We start from the raw sequence: 15,822 nt of genomic DNA on the forward strand, positions 1-15,822 counted from the left end.
CCCAGGAGGGCTGTGACAGGGACACACCAGCAACAGTCCAGCAAGGGAGCGGGAGAGAGGGCATCTGGGTTTCTTCTGGCAGGGCCAGCAGCCCCAACTGGGGCATCTTGGGGGGGGGAGCTGGCCACCGCCACCCACAGCCCTTCCCACAGGTCACAGGCCATCCCCTCTCTGGGCACCACCCCAAAGCCAACAGCACGAAGAAAACACCCAGGGCCCACGCACGGTCGGCTCCAAATTCCTAGGCATTGAAGCAGAGCACCCCAGACGGGCTGGCCCAGGAACCTTGTCCCCGTGCGACAGGTGGCTGACAGGCCACCAGGAGCCTGCGAAGCAGGGGCCTGTGGTGGGGACGAGAGAAGAATCCTGATCCTCACCGGCCGCCACCTGTCAGGGCCAGTGATTTAGGGAGCCTCGGAATGCTGGCGCAGCCCTGGCCCCCGGCTCTTCCGCAGAACTGGCTCTGGCTCAGTGCTTCCTGGCAGCTGGAAAGGAAGGCTTGCTCCAGCATGTCGAGGTGGGCCATAAATTAGGGCTCTTGTGGCTTTACCCTGGGGAGCGGGGTCGTGCACAGGCAGGGATCAGGTCCTGCCAGGGTCTGGGCACTTGAGATGGCCGGAAGGCAGCAGGAGCCGCCCCCTGATGCCCCCTTCTCGCCCATGTCTGGCCCCCTCCCTCCCCCTTTCTCCTCGGCAGCCCACCCTGGTGCCGACGTGGTTGGACGCCAGACTTGGAGCTTTGCTTTCAACTCCATCCACCCTAGGTCTTTGCTCAGCTGCGTGTCAGGCAGCGTGTGTGAGCCTGGGCCCTGCTGGCTTCAGCAGGCTGGCCTCACCACCTCATTACCCCATAGCCACTCAGTGTCCCGCCAGCGTGGGCCCTGGCACCAGCTCAGGGTCACGTCCAGGCCTGAGAAAGGCTGGAGGCCCCGTGGGCCCGGAGGGGAAGTGGACCTGCCGAACCCTGAGAGCGCTCTGGTGTCCCAGACCTGCGACAGAGTTCCAGCCCTTGGTTCTCTACTGACTGTATCCTCAGTGGCAAGTGGGGACAACAGGGTCCCTCCCTCAGCAATGTGCCGGGAAGAGGGAAGCACCCCTTCCATGCTTTCTGCAGGGAACGGGTCCTTAGGCTCCTGCACCAGGCTGGTGTGTCCCTGCTGCCGCCGGCAGGGGGCAGAGCCCACCCATGCTTGACCCGCAGGTCCCCAGGTCCCCTGCCCCTCCAGGCCACTGTCCCTTCCCTCTTCCCACTCAGTCATCCTGCCCGCCACAGCCGGCAGACCTGGGGCAGCAGTGAGAGTAGTTTCCACGGACCTGCTGCTTCAGGTAGGCTTCAGGTAGGTCACCGAGGGCTGAGAGGGCGACCTGGTCAAGGCCTAGCAGTTGGTCACTTCTCAGCCAGATCCACCCTGCCTCTGCCCCCTGGTTCTTTTTTTTTTTTTTTTTTTTTTTTTTTTTTTTAATGTTATGTTATTTTAGAAAGAGAGCATGAGTGGGAGAGGCAGAGGGAGGGAGAAAATCTCAAGCAGACTCCAGCTGACCTTGGAGCCTGACTCCGGGCTCGATCTCAGGACCCTGAGACCACCAAAACCAAGAGTCAGGTGCTTAACTGACTGTGCTGCCGCCACCAACACACCCCACACACACCCCCTGCCACCTTTATGTGAAAGCCAAGCCCCAGAGGAAAAGCAAAAATTAATACCCAGTCCCTTCCTACCCCAGCCTCAGTTTCCCCTTCAGCCGTCTCTGACCAGGGCTGTGCTCTACACCTCAGCCCTCTCTGGGCCCAGTGCCAGTGTTGGAGCAAGTGTGCCAGGGCCCCCCAGAATGGGGCAGGAAGGAGTGGCTGCCTACTGGGCTCCAGGGAGCCCCCAAACCCGGCCCCCCCTTGCCTGTAAACATTTATGAGGCTGTAAGGGACTGACATCATCCTGCCCCACACGCAGACCCCAGGGGGCCGGCCCCTGGTTATAGCGTCCAGTATCCCCCCCCCAACTTTGCCTGGGACCCACATCCGGCCCCAGCAGCCCCTGCTTGGAGTTCCCCCTCCCCACCCTAGCTTGATGAAGCCATTTCCAGCCCCAAGTGGTCTGGTCTGGAACAAAGGGAGGAACTCAGCCCCCCCGCCCAAGGTAGGGGGGACTAGGGAGAGCAGGAGGGCTTCCTGGAGGAGAAGTGAGGGGGCGAGGGAGAGTCTGAACATCCCAAGGTGAGGTCTTGCTACATGTGCTCGAGGGGGAAGAAGATGGATCTGATCAAAGGGCTGACATGGGGGACGGGGCAGGGCCAGCGAGTGAGAACGGGCCTGCTGTGCCTCGCGGGGCACACACTCCCCAAGAACCCCATCCCTGGACACTGCCTGGCCAGGGGACACGTCGGCAGGGGCTGATGGCCCTGCAGGCTCCGCCAAGGGTCTCGGGCTCCATGAGTCCAGGAAATGTGAGTGAGCTAAATGCGGCAGAGGAAAAGCCGGGGCAGCCTCGCCCCGCCGCCAGGAGGGCTCGGGTGGCACCGTTGGCTCCTCTCATCCTTGCAACTGGCCCTAGGAGGGCGCTGCTCTGGCTGGTGGTGGTTTACAGATGAGGAAACTGAGGCCCGGCCAGGAGACTTCGTGGGGCCTGGCTCGCAGCAGGCACGTGGCGTCGGTTCTGTGGTTATCACCAGCCCTCGTGGGGCACCGACCTGTCTCTGAAAGACTCCCCAGGAGGTTGCGATTGAAATAGAATCCACTGGGACAAGGCCAGGTGGTCTCAAAACCACCCCCACCGCCCGCCCAGAGTCCTCTTACATCGGGGGGCGCCTGGCTGGCTGAGTCGCCCAGGTGTCCCGCTCTTGATCTCTGCTCAGGTCTTGTGAGATCTCGGCTCGCTGCGTGCACGCATTGGGCTCCACGCTGGGCATGCAGCGGCTTAAGAAAATAATGAAAAGTTACGTTGCCCGTGGGCCGCGGTGAGACACACCGGTCTGCGGAGAAGGGCGCGTCCTTTCGCCCTCTAACCCCTTTGGGAGTCCGCCTGACTTTAGAACCTGTCCCGGATCTGCCCACTTCTCACTCCGCGGCCCCAAGCAGGGCCCAGCTCTCATCACCCCGGGGCCACAGCAGTCTCCTCCCGCGAACCCACACTCCCACCCTGCAATCTGTCTTCCTTTTTTAAAAAAATAATTTTATTTATTTATTCATGAGGGACACACAGAGAGAGGCAGAGACACAAGCCAAGGGAGAAGCAGGCTCCTCCGTGGGACCATGCGGGGCTCCATCCCAGGATCCCGGATCACGACCAGAGCCACCCAGACATCCGGCAAGCAGCCACCAGAGGGCGCCCGTGAGCATCCGGGGCTCTCACCACCCTCCGAGTACAAGTCTAAGTCCTCCCGAGGCCCCCGAGGCCCCCGAGGCCCTGCACAACCCGCCTGTCTCCTCCCTGCCTTCCCCTCCTTCCTCTCCAACCCTCGCTCACTCTGTTTGCTGTTCCTTCAACACACCCACCCAGTGCTGCCCCAGGACCTTTGTACTGCCTGTGTTCTCTGCCTGGAACACCTTCCCCAGATGTCCCCACAGCTACCCCCTCACCTTCAGTTCTGAGCTCAAATGTTACCTCCCCATTGAGGTCTCTCTGACACCTCACAGAACTGACACCCCACCCAGCCAGCAGCTCCCCACACACCCTTTACCCACTTCTAGTTTTGCCCATAGCGCTTACCAGCTTCTAGATCCAATGTCATCGTCACACACATGGTCTCATGGACCGTGTGTCTCCTTGAGGGCTGGGACATACCCTGGCTGGGTCAACAGCCAGCCTAGGAACACAGCAGGGCTCCATAAATATGTGGCCCAGCCCTGCCTCCTGGGTGCCAACCCTGGGTGCGGTGCCATTCACGACACCCCCATTAGATGATGGCTGTGGGGGAGTGGGGGCAAGGGGAGAGAAACCGTCCATCACCCGAATCTCAAGTCAAGACTTAGAATCCACTTACAAGGATCTCCTGAGAACCTCTGTGTGCCACACACTGCCTGGGGCCTGGGGTCACATCGGCCAACAGGACCAACGACATCCCTCTTTGCCGGAGCTCAGTGTCTGGTCTGAAGGGAAAAGTAGTAAAACAGCAGTTTTAAAAAATGAGCAAACATGGGCACCTGGGGGGCTGAGTCAGGTGAAGCATCTGCCTTCGGCTCAGGTTGTCATCCCGGGGTCCTGTGATCGAGCCCTGCATCGGGCCCCCTGCTCAGCGGGGGGGGGGGGGGGGATGGTCTGCTTCTCCCTCTGCCTCTGCCCCTCCCCTCTGCTCAGTGCACTCGCTCTCTCTCTCTCAAAATCTTTTTTAAAAATGAGCAAACATGTACACAGACGAGAATGTTTCACACAGAACTGTGCTCGAGAGAAAAACCAAATTGACACAAAAGACAGGGTGCTGGAGCAGTGGGGTTCTCTAGCTGGGGCCGGTCAGGGAAGGCCCAGGAGAAAGCAACCTCGGGGTGCTCGGAGGAAGGGTGTTCCAGGCGGAGGGAACAAAGGGCGAAGGCCCTGAGGCTGGATGGAGCCTGGGGCACCCCCGCCCAGGTAGGAGGCCGTGCGGCAGGGTGGGGTGCACCATGGGGTCCCTGTGAAGTGAGAGGAGGGGCCAAAGTCAGGGCATGTGTTCCCAGGTGGACACACAAGTCAGGGCAGGGGCTGCTGTCGGGGTGCTGACTGCTGGGATACCATGAAATCTGTCCCGCTTCCACTCTGATGCTTCCAGTTTTCACTTGGGAGTGAAAACACTTCCCCTGTCCTGGCAGAGAGGCCTCCCAGAGCAGCAGCGACCCACCTGAACACCCCCAAAGGGGCTGCTCTGGGAGAGGGCCTGAGCCCCGAATGCCTTGGGGCACCATACAGCATAGAGCACCCAGGAGCCCCGCTGGGCTCCGTCCGGGCAGGCCCTGCACGCTGTCACGGGGTCCTTATCACAGAGGGGCAGGCGGGGGTCTCCCGACTCAGTGCTGGTGGGGAGCCTCAGCCCAGTGTCACCACCTCAAAGCCTGAAGCCAGCGTAGCCCTCACTTCGGGGGCCTGGAAGTGAGGGGCAGAGCTTTGTCCCCCAAGCCCCGGTCTGGCTTGACATCCAGGCCTCAGAACCCAGCAGAGGCCCCAGTTCTGTAGATAGAAGTCATCCCAGGCACCCGCAGCCCCAGAGTGACTTTGCTGGTGGGGAAACTGAGGCACAGAACAGCCACCACCACCCCCCAGGACCTCTGCTAGCTTCCCTGCAGGTACCCCTACCCTTGACTCTGGTCTGAGCGCGGAGAGAGGCCTGGATTGGCCCCCAGCCCCACGCCGGCGCTCACAGGTCCCTCCTCCGAGCCAGCCAAGCCTCCGGGGGGCTTCAGGGAAGGCTGGGTGGTCGGCCCCAGCCCAGCCCCGGCTCGCCTCCAGGACCCCGCATGCGCTCTGAGCAGTCCCTGAACCAGAGCAGGGAAGGCGTGAGCCAGGGCCAGGGCAGCGCCCTGGGGACCGGACAGGCCGGGGGCGGTCAGGGGGTGGGAGACTCTGAGCCCCGCTGGAGGGGCTGCAGGCAGACCCCGGCCTGGCTGGAAATTCTCTCTCTTTTCTGAAAAACCCATCTAAATGCTTTTGCTTTGCCTCCCCCACCCCCTCACCCCCCAGCGGCCTTGCTTAAAATCTATTTTACAGTTTTCTTTCTTTCAATAGGTAAAACCGGCTCAGACCACGGAATTTACAATATGCCAAAGGGTGTTCCGAAAAAATCCCTCCCTCCCCAGCCGCCCCCCACCCCGGCCGCCCTCCCCAGAGGCCGCCAGCCCGGTGTCTTGTTTCTCCTTCCAGCAATGTTCCATGCCGAAGCAACACATCTGCATGTTTTCTTTTCCTCCTACAGAAAATCTGCGGCGCTGTCCCTGCTGTTTCCATAGGCCTGAGTCCGCTTGCCCGACACCACATCTGGGGCCCCTTCCTGCGCAGCGAAGCCCCGTCCCTTGCTTTTAACGGCCGCATAATATTCCAGCCCGTGGCTGCTGCGCCCTTGTCCCCGTGAAAGCACCCCTCTTTGTCCCCCGTGTTTGGCTACTCGCGAGGGCGAAGCGATGACGAAGAGCCTGTTGTAAATGCCATTTCGCGTGTGGGTGAATAACGCCCACGTGCTCCCTGAACTTTTTCCTAATTAACAATTAACAACTTGTGGGTTTTTTGTTTTTTTTTTTTTAGAGCGGCTCTGGGTATACAGAAGAACTGAGAAGAGTCCAGAGTTCCTCTGTACCAACTTAGCCCCGCACACATGCACCCTCATTCCTTAGCAGCTTGCATCGCTGCGCTGCATTTGTTCCAACTGATGAACCCCCATCGATCCAATACTATAAAGTTCACCGTTGACAGTAGGGTTCACCCCTGCCAGTGGCGCCCATTCGGTGGGTTTGGACAGATGTGGCATGCCGGGTACCCACCTCCAGAGGATCGGAGTAGCCTCGAGGCCCTACATCTCCCCTGGGCTCTGCACGTCCATCCCCCACCCCCACCCCAACCACCCTGGGGAGCCGCTGATCCTTTTACCGTCTCCAGTTTTGCTTTTCCAGAATGTCACAGAGTTGGAATCCCATGGCGTGCGTGGCCTCTTCAGGTTGGCTTCTTTCACTCGGTCATGTGCGTGTAAGGATCCTCCGTGTCTTTTTTGTGGCTTGATGGCTCATTTCTTTTTAGCACCGAATAACATTCCATTGTCTGGATGTCTCACAGTTTATCCATCACCCACTGAAGGGTGTCTGGATTGCTTCCAAGTTTTGACAATTAGGGAAAAAAGCTGCCATAAACATCCGTGGGCAGGTTTTTGTGTGGACATAAGCTTTCAACTCGTTTGGGTAAATACCAAGAGGGTGCGATTGCTGGATCATACGGGAAGAGTATGTTTAGTTTTGCAAAAAGCCTCCAGAAGTGCCTTCCAGGGTGGCGGGACCATTTTGCATCCCCACCAGCAGGGACTGAGGGCCCCGTTGCTCTACATGGTCCCCAGCATCTGGTGCTGTCAGAGCTCCAGATTACAGCCGTTCCAGTAGGTGCATAGTGGTATCTATCTCGTGGTGGCTTTAATTTGTCTAAATGTTTAAATAACCATCTGTTGAGCCCCCACCTGGGAGACAAGCATGGTTCCAATATCTTTTTTTTTTTTTAAGATTTTATTTATTTGAGAGAGAGAGAAAGAGAGAACCAGTGTTGCGGGGCAGGGGGTGTTGCAGGGGGAGAGGGAGAAGCAGACGGCCCACTGACCAGGGAGCCTGATACGGGGCCCAATCCCAAGACCAACTGAGCTGAAGGCAGACGCTTAACTGACTGAGCCACGCAGGCGCCCCGCGCCTTCCCCCCGCCCCCGTATCTTTAATACGACATGATTTCTTTGCAATTCAGGCTAGGAAAGAGGTGACATAGTACCCCATTTTGGGACACCTGGGGGGCTCAGTGGTTAAGCATATGCCTTTGGCTCAAGGTGTGAACCCAGGGTCCAGGGATCGAGTCCTGCAAAGGGCTCCCTGCAGGGAGCCTGTTTCTCCCTCTGCCTGTGTCTCTGCCTCTCTCTGTTTGTCTCTCATAAATAAATGTTAAAAATCTTAAAAAGGGGATCCCTGGGTGGTTCAGCAATTTAGCGCCTGCCTTTGGCCCAGGGCACGACCCTGGAGTCCCAGGATCGAGTCCCATGTCAGGCTCCCAGCATGGAGCCTGCTACTCCCTCCTCCTGTGTCTCTGCCCGCCCCCCCCCCCCCCGTCTATCATAAATAAATAAGTAAGTAAGTAAATAAATATATGTGTTTAAAAAAAAAGAAAGAAATAGTACCCCATTTTACAGATGGAGAAACCAAGGCTCAGAGGGGAACAGCTTCTTGCCCAGGGTCATACAGCAAATGACGGTAGAGCCAGGGCCTTGTGACTGACTCCAGAACACTTCCACCTGCAGTGTCCCGGGTCCGGGGCACTGGGGACACAGTGGTGAGCAAGGTAGATCCAGTCCGGGGGATCTGGACCCTCCTGAGGCTCACAGTCCGGTGGGGGAGACAGACACGTGACCAGGCATTAGAACTCAGCCTGCGTAGGACTGATGCCAACTAGAACCGTAATGGGGTTGAACGGGCAGAGAGGGACCCAGAGGACTCACCGGGCCCGGACGTTGAAGGAGGCTTCCTGGAGGAGGGGGTGCTGAAGCATGTGGAGGGGCTTCCCAGGAGCAGGAGGAAAAGAGTGAGCCAGGCGGGGGAACAGCATGGAGGATGGCTCAGAAGAAAGAAAGGGCTGTAGCCAAGAGCCTGGGCTCTGGCGTGGGAGTCCTGGTGTCCGATCCCAGCTGTCAGCCCCTTCCCTGGGCCTTAGGTTCCACTCCTCAGGGTGGCTGTGCGGATTCAGGAAAGTCCCACAGTGACACGCTTAGCTGAGGCTGGCATGTGGGGAGCCAGAGGGTGGGAGGGCGCCAGGAGAGCCGGGTGGCCCTGCACCCCTGGCCTGGGAGGACCCTGCCCGGGAAGGGGAGGCGCTACCAGGGGATGGGGGGGCAACAGGTAAAGGCATCGAGAGATGAAAGGAAATGGCAGAGCGTGGGTGAGGGTCTGCTTCCTGCCCCAGGCTGACCCCTGGTGGGCCAGGACCCCCACCTTGCCCCCACTCACTCTCTAGCCCCCCTTTAGCGAGGCCACCTGCCGCGGGGGCCTCAGTCCCAGGTGTTCCCTGCCCACATGCCACCCCAGTGACCACCATTAAAAATGAATAATGAGCCAGAGGGCCTGGACTGGGGGCTGAGAGGTCCCCGGGGCCCCCCCGCCCATCTGGCTCCCTCCTGCCCTCCACTCCAGCCCCTGGGAAACTCATCAGGAGTCACCTTGCTGAAGGGCCCTCTGAGCACCTTCTGTGGCTTAGTCACCCGCCCGCCCTCCCCGGATGCCCCCTTCGCTGCCAGGGAAAGTTGTCAGGTTTAGCAAACAAAAATGCAGATGGCCAGTTGAGTTCGAACCTTGGGTAAACCATGAAGCACGATTCAGTGTTTGTTAGCATGTGTCCCATCCAGTGTGGGGGACACACTTCTCCGAAAACACGATCTATTGTTTATCTGAAGTTCAGATTCGGCTGGATGCTGTCTGGCGGCTGTTCCTAATCCCGCCTGGACGGATCGTGGGCCTCAGTTGTCCTTTCTGTGTTTCGGGTGAGTACCCTGGTGCTGATCAACACTGACCGGTCAGAGGGACCCTGCCCCTCAGAAAATGCTGGGGGGCTCCCATCAGGTGTATCCCCCCCAACTTGGAGCTCCGGGGTGGACCAGACTAGGGGCCCAGGTAGGATGGAAGAGGCTGAGGCCACAGCTGTCTGCCAACCGCAACGGTCGTGCTGAAATTGTGACTCTGGAGAAGAAAGCAGGGGCCCTGCACCGCCTCCCCCAAGTATCCCCTGCGTGAGGTCTGTTAGCTCCCTGACCCTCCACACAGCCCCGACGGCGAGGGCACAGTCCCCAAATGCCACGTTTGAATCTCTGCTCTGCCCCTTGAGAGTTGTACAACCTAGAACCAAGTGTTCTTGCTCGGCCTCAGTCTCCTCGTCTGTGATATGGGGCTAATACTACTACTGAGAATAGTACCCAAGTCTCGAGGCCGTCAGGAGGCTTACGTGCATTCATATATTCAAGGAGCTTGGCCTGGCACAAAGTTAGTCCTCACTTAAGCGATGGCCTGTCCTGGCCTCTCTCCTGGCCCTGGAGGGAGGGACTGAGCGGGAATCAGAGGCTAATTTTAGCCCTGATGACACCCCTGGCCGCCTGCCTTGTCCAAACATCCTCAGCCAAGCGTGAGGTTCAAAGCACCCCCCCCAACCTCCGACATCCAAGGAGTCTGTTTATTCATTCCTGTTGGCGAGGCATTCCTTGCCTGCCCGCGCCTGCCGCCCGGGGCCCCCTGTCGCCTGCCCTGTGTCACCCAGGGCAGCCACGTCTCACCTGTAGGCCACCAGAGACAGCCACGGGCAGGGCGGTCAGGGTGGGGGGCAAGGAAGAGGGTGGGCGAGGGTCCCTTCTGCCCCAGAGCCCGGAGTCCCCCCGAAGTCTTCATTAATCATTTCCCAAGTCAGATCCCAAGCTTCTGTCTGTGTTGAATCACAGATGCTGTAAATCATGCAGCACCTGCTCACCGAGCAGCGACAGGGTGCCAGGTCCTACTGGGACCCAGGCACCGTCCCACGGGGCGCCCAGTCTTGGGGGAAGGCAATGACAAGCCAGGAGACAGGAGAATTTCCCAGCTGTGCTTAGTACTTTCACTCACTCACTCACTCACTCATTCATTCATTCACGGCATGTTTATTCAGGCCCTCTTGTGTGTCCGGCAGGGTTCAAGGTGCTGGGGCTCAGCAGGAAACAAAGGGGCCCGGGATCCCTCATGGGGCTGACTTTCTGGTGGGAGAGAGGCAAGAGCAGATGAGGCCAATAAGTCGAACACGCGATCTCGATGAATGGTAGTAGTGCTGTGGGCAGAAATAAAGCAGGGGGGTGGGGGTGCGGGGGGGGCGCAGGTAGACAACGAGTCAAGAGAGCGATACCTGAGGCAGCCATGTGGATATCAGGGAGAGGGTGCCACGCCAAGGGAACAGTACATGTGCAAAGGTCCTGGGGTGTGAATAGTAGAGGCACGCGGGGAGACGGGGCCGGACCTGGGGGGCTTTGCCCCTGAGACTGATGACAGCCACGGGAAGGTCTTGAGCAGAGGGCACATGAGATGGGCCCCCAAATTCCACCATCTGGCTCAACCCTTGTTCCCAGGCCAACTCCCAGTGCCCTCGGGGTTGAGGGGCGGGCAAGGGGCGGCAGCTGGGCCGGCAACCGAGTGGCTGCAGGTGGATTCCGACGGTGAAGGAGGACTTCCAGGGTAGGGGGAGATCGCTGCTTGCCGGGGCGTGCGGGGCGGGGGGCAATCCTGGGCACATCTGCACGTGGCCTCTCCATCTGCTCCCTGCAGGCCCAGGCCCGGTGCCCAGGTCGCTGGCATTCCTGGCCCAGATTTTTGCCAGCGGAGGGACAGGTGTCAGAACTCTGGAAAACGTCCTCCAAAAACAAACCAACGAATTCTCTGCTTTTCTGTTTCCTTGTCCCAACAGATCTCGGAACCGCTCTCTGTCTTGCAAAACACCCCCACTGGCTTTCCTGATCCTGAAAGCGCCACACGCGCGCTCCACCAAAACCTGTCCCGGGTGAGAGGAGAAAGGGCCCTTTGTTCCCCGGCCCCTCGTCCCCCCTGGAACCTTCTGGCTCCCCGCGCCAGGCAGCAGCAGGCGGCGCACCTCGGCACTGTGGTTTCTTCACGCAGAGTTTTGCAACAGCTTTTTTCCACTCGACAATAGAGGGCCCCACAGCTTTTATTTCCAGAAATTGGAAAATGAAGCGTGTCCGGCCCCCGCCGGCTCACCCACCTTGGGCTGAAATTTCAGCCACGTGAAGCGGCCGGGCTGGGGTGCCAGGGGGGCAGACCCCAACATGCCCGGGGCTGGGGCTGCCAGGTTCCCATCACCTGGCGCCTGCCCCTCCCTCCACGCAGCAGCCCCCGGCACCCTGATGATGGGCACGAAGAGGCTCTTAAAGATGACCTGGCAGGGGAAACTGAGGCCCAGCAAGTGGGGAGGGGGGCCCAGGCCTGAGGGTGTCCAGCCCCTGCCCACAGTCCCGCCCCGCAGGGACCTTCCAGCGTTGCCGGGAGGATGATGGTGAGGCGCCGGGTCACCTGAAGAGGGTGCCAGCCCTGGCTTCCTTCTGCAGAGGAGGTGACGAGGACCCTGAGAGGTAAGTAGGGAACTCACCTGACGGATGTCACACAGCTGTCAGAGCTCAAAGTCCATTCTCCGAAGCTCTTTCGGTCAGGTTCCAGCCCAGCCTACCATCAGGGGCTGCAGGTGGATTCTGACTTTAAGAATTTTTATTTTAGGGATCCCTGGGTGGCGCAGCGGTTTGGCACCTGCCTTTGGCCCGGGGCGCGATCCTGGAGACCAGGGATCGAATCCCACATCAGGTTCCCGGTATATGGAGCCTGCTTCTCCCTCTGCCTGTGTCTCTGCGCCTCTCTCTGTGACTATCATAAATAAATAAAAATTAAAAAAAAAAAAAAGAATTTTTATTTTAGGGCCACCTGCCTCTTTTTCCTCTGCCTCTCTCTGTGTCTCTCGTGAATAAATCAATAAAATCTTCAAAAAAAAAGAATTTTTATTTTATGTATTTATTCATGAGAGACACAGAGAGAGAGGCAAAGACACAGGCAGAGGGAGAAGCAAGCTCCCTGCGGGAAGCCCAATGCGGGATTCGATCCCAGGACCTGGGCCAAAGGCAGACGCTCAACCACTGAGCCATCCAGGCATCCTGGATTCTGACTTTAAATGAGGCCTTCCAGAACATTCTGGGGTCAGGGGAAATTGCTGTTCTCTGCAGAGAGCAAGAGCCCAGGGAGACTGAAGGGTCTTCTTGGTGGGGGGAGGAGATGGAGGAAGGTGAATTGCAGACACTCAGTGAGCCTCAGTTTCCCTGTCTGCACTGTGGACACTCGGTAATCCCTGCTATGCCTTCAACTGGGGGCCGAGGGAGGACGGAGGAGCACCAGTGGGTGAGGGTGTGGGAGGCCTGGGGGACCCCTGCCAAGCCCGCCAGTAACCCCGGGGCTGAGCCAGCCGCACTGGGCCCATCGCTCACCTGCCACCCACATTACACACCTGGGGCTGCTCTCCCCCTGGCTGGCTGCAAGCCATGGGTCCTGGGAGCCCAGGCCGGGGCGGCCTTGCAGGCTGGGGCAGGGCCAGTCCCGGGGTTGGGGGAAGGTAAGGGTGGAGCTTAGGGACCCTTGGTCCCTAGGGCCACTGTCCTTCCATTGAACTGATGTCTGAGAGCTGAACATCTCCCTCTTCCCAGAAGTTTCTCCGAGGCTCAGAGGGGAACCTTCCTTGGACCCCCAGCCACCTGGGCCAACATCGGGGCATGCTAGGGTGACCTCATCATGCCTGCACCCCCATCACCTTTTCACGTGCCTCAGATCACCCATGTGGTTCATTTCTTACCCCTCGCAGGCCAAGGGGCCCCCTGCCTGCCTCCTGAGCCGCCAGCCACCCTTGGCGCACAGCCCTGAGGCCCCAGGGGGAAAGAAATTTCCAGGAGGCTGGCATCTCCATCACCCACCCAGCCCAGGGAGCAAGGCACTGGGGGTCTGATGCATTGCCCCAGGTAGGGCAATGAGGCCCTGCCTCATCCCACACATTGGTGCTACCTCGTCCTGAACCCAGGGGAGGGGGTCCCCCCAATCTGGGCTCTGGGACCAGCTTCCTTCCAGGGAGGCCTGCCTGGCACTGGCTGGGCAAGCCTTGCCCAGAGAGGGTCAGGAAATCTCTCAGGTCACACAGCAAATTCAGGATAAGCACCGGGTCCCTCTGGCTTTAGGCAGGAGAGGTCCTCGGACCCCCAAAGCCCGGACCCTAGAGCTTGACTGCAGGTCCACTTGCACATCCTAAGGCCATTAGGTTCCAATCCCAACCCCCCATCCCACTTGCCAGGTGTTTGAAGCAAACAATAAAAATAGCAATAGAGCCTGAAATAAAATTTTAGTAGTATGAGGTCATAACACTAAACGAAGGGAGGGGAGGCCCAATGGGTGAAGGCTCCCCCGGGCAGGTGGCATATTGAGAAGGAAGAGAGAGAGTAAGGGAGGGGAGTGGAAGGTTCCAGGTGGAGGGAAAGCAGCGCACAGGGCAGGAGGGAGGAGCGAGGGTGGGCCCTGGGCCGGATGTGCAAGCTGGCTAGGGGTGGGGGTGTTGAGCACTGTGCCAATCACGCAATGACCTGTCCCCCTGATACCCACGGGTCGTTCTCAGTCCCTTCAAGTGGCGGATCGGGGTGGGGAGGGAGCGAGCAGAAGCAGAGTGACCAGGAGCCCTACTGAACCCATGAACCCCAATCACCAGCTTCCCCTTCCCTGTGGTTGGGGCAGCCTGACGTCAGGGGCTCAGCCTGGCTTCGGTCAGTGACCCCAGGAGCACCTCCAGCCTGCAGCCCTCGGACAGACAGCTTTGGGGGGACTGGTGCGAGGGAAATCCGCATCGGTGCCCCCCCAGCCTAGCTGCTCCTGCTTGAGTCCCTGCCCCAGTCGTGACTCAGGGGGTTGGGGTCCTGAGGTACTGTCGTGGGGGGGGGGTGGGGCTCCGTGGACGGCACCACCTCCATCACCTGTCTGGCCACGGTGACAAGCGGATCCGAACCAGGGGGCCCAGAAGCAGGTTGGAGAGGAGCAACCCTGGGGGCCTCCCCATCCGGCTGCCGTCCCAGCCCACCTGGAGCTTCAGGACGAAGCCTCTTGGAACCTTCCCGGCCCGGCCCGAGGGCCGATAAAGGGGTCCTTCTGGGCTCCTCTGGGGCATCCCAAAGTGGTGACTTCTGCAGCAGAGCCATCCTGCTTGGATGCTCCCCTAGATGGGCCGCTCGCTCCCTCTGGAGACAGCAGCAGTGAGCACGGCCAGTGGCGCCCGTACCTGCCCATGCACCCACCGCGGGAGAGAAGGGTCCTGCTCTGGCCTTGTCCGAGGCTCAGCGGGGAACCTTCCGTGGATGCCAGCCACCTGGGCCAACATCAGGGGACGTTAGGGTGACCCCGTCATGCCCAGGCGCTGGGCATTGAGAGTCCCAGGTCCCTCAGGGAGTGGAAGGCAGGACGGGGCTCCGACCCAACACACCTGAAGACGCAGCCAGCCAAACTTTGATCACCCGTGTGGAATAGGTAGAAACTTCTGCCCCCCCCCCCCCCAACTAAACGCCTGCTTTGGGGTTTGTCGATTTATTTGTTCGGCGTTTTTTTGTTTGTTAAGATTTTATTTCTAAGTCCTCTCTGCCCCCAGTGTGGGGCTCAAACTCACAACCCCAAGATCACCGACGGAGCCAGCCAGGTCCTCCCCACGGTCAAAATCCTTGACCCGCGACCTGATCTTATTCCCTCTTGCTCTTCCGCTTTCACTTTCGTGTCCTGTGTCCTCGCAGGGCTGTGAGTGCAGCAGAAAAAGTGAGTGTGGCCCAAGCTCCCCGGGAGGTGGGGCAGGGACACTTCTCTGCGCTGAACCAGTGCACAAAAGGGGGCAAGGGGCAAACAGTGTCTCCGGCAGAGCAGGGGCATCACCGGAGGCTCCTTAGTGCGCTTGGGAGTCTGGGTGACCTGCCGGAGGGAATCCCCTTTGGCCTGGTCTCCATTATCAGCAGGGTGGCTGTGGGAAGGCTCCAGTGTCGCCCTGGCCATGGGCCCGGTGACACTAAGATGGACAGCTCATGAGTTATAATTTAATAAGTCACCAGATAATCCCCCACACACACAGCAGAGAGCGAGCCACGAGCCAGGAGCAGATCTGGGGCAGCCTCCCATGCCCGGCGGTGCCCTGCCCTAGGAGACCGTCAGCCTCCCAGAACCTCCCAGAACCTCCCAGAACCTCCAGTGGCCGGGACTGGCTACTCGCTCAGATGCTGCAGCTCCGGGCAGCGTGAAGCAGCCTCCCGGAAGTGATGTCCTTCCCATCTGGGGACGGGGAAGGGTAACTCCCAAGAACTGGACTTCAGACTCTCAGCAGCCTGTACCAGCCTCCTCCTTCGTGGTCTCCCTGCCTTTGCTCTGTCCCCAGGGGCCTGTCCCCTACATGGTGGCCTGAGAGAGTCTCAAAGCAGGAGTGGATGCCGTGACTGCTCTGTGGGAAGCCACGTGGCTCCCTATCCCGCCACCGACTCCCTAATTATTAGTGGTGTTGAACATCTTTTTTGTGGTTATTTCCATATCTGTATATCTTCTTTGAAAAATGTATATTCAAGTTCTTCA

The 15,822-nt window shown here is 59.4% G+C and overlaps 2 long non-coding RNA genes across 2 annotated transcripts; one reads left to right on the plus strand and one right to left on the minus strand.

Moving 5' to 3' along the window:
• Positions 1 to 1,425: 1,425 nt before the first annotated feature.
• On the minus strand, positions 1,426 to 8,624 carry LOC118351641 (uncharacterized). Its single transcript, XR_004807377.2, has 3 exons — positions 8,133 to 8,624; positions 3,975 to 4,080; positions 1,426 to 2,907 (listed from the first exon to the last, which is right to left on the minus strand). It is a non-coding gene; the product is annotated as an uncharacterized LOC118351641 (long non-coding RNA).
• A 281-nt stretch (positions 8,625 to 8,905) lies between these two features.
• On the plus strand, positions 8,906 to 12,150 carry LOC118351640 (uncharacterized). The gene is made up of 3 exons (XR_007404385.1): positions 8,906 to 9,167; positions 11,102 to 11,780; positions 11,923 to 12,150. It is a non-coding gene; the product is annotated as an uncharacterized LOC118351640 (long non-coding RNA).
• Positions 12,151 to 15,822: the final 3,672 nt, after the last annotated feature.

The sequence above is a fragment of the Canis lupus genome, chromosome 20, assembly GCF_003254725.2.
Source record: "Canis lupus dingo isolate Sandy chromosome 20, ASM325472v2, whole genome shotgun sequence".
NCBI classification, from domain to species: Eukaryota; Metazoa; Chordata; class Mammalia; order Carnivora; family Canidae; genus Canis; species Canis lupus.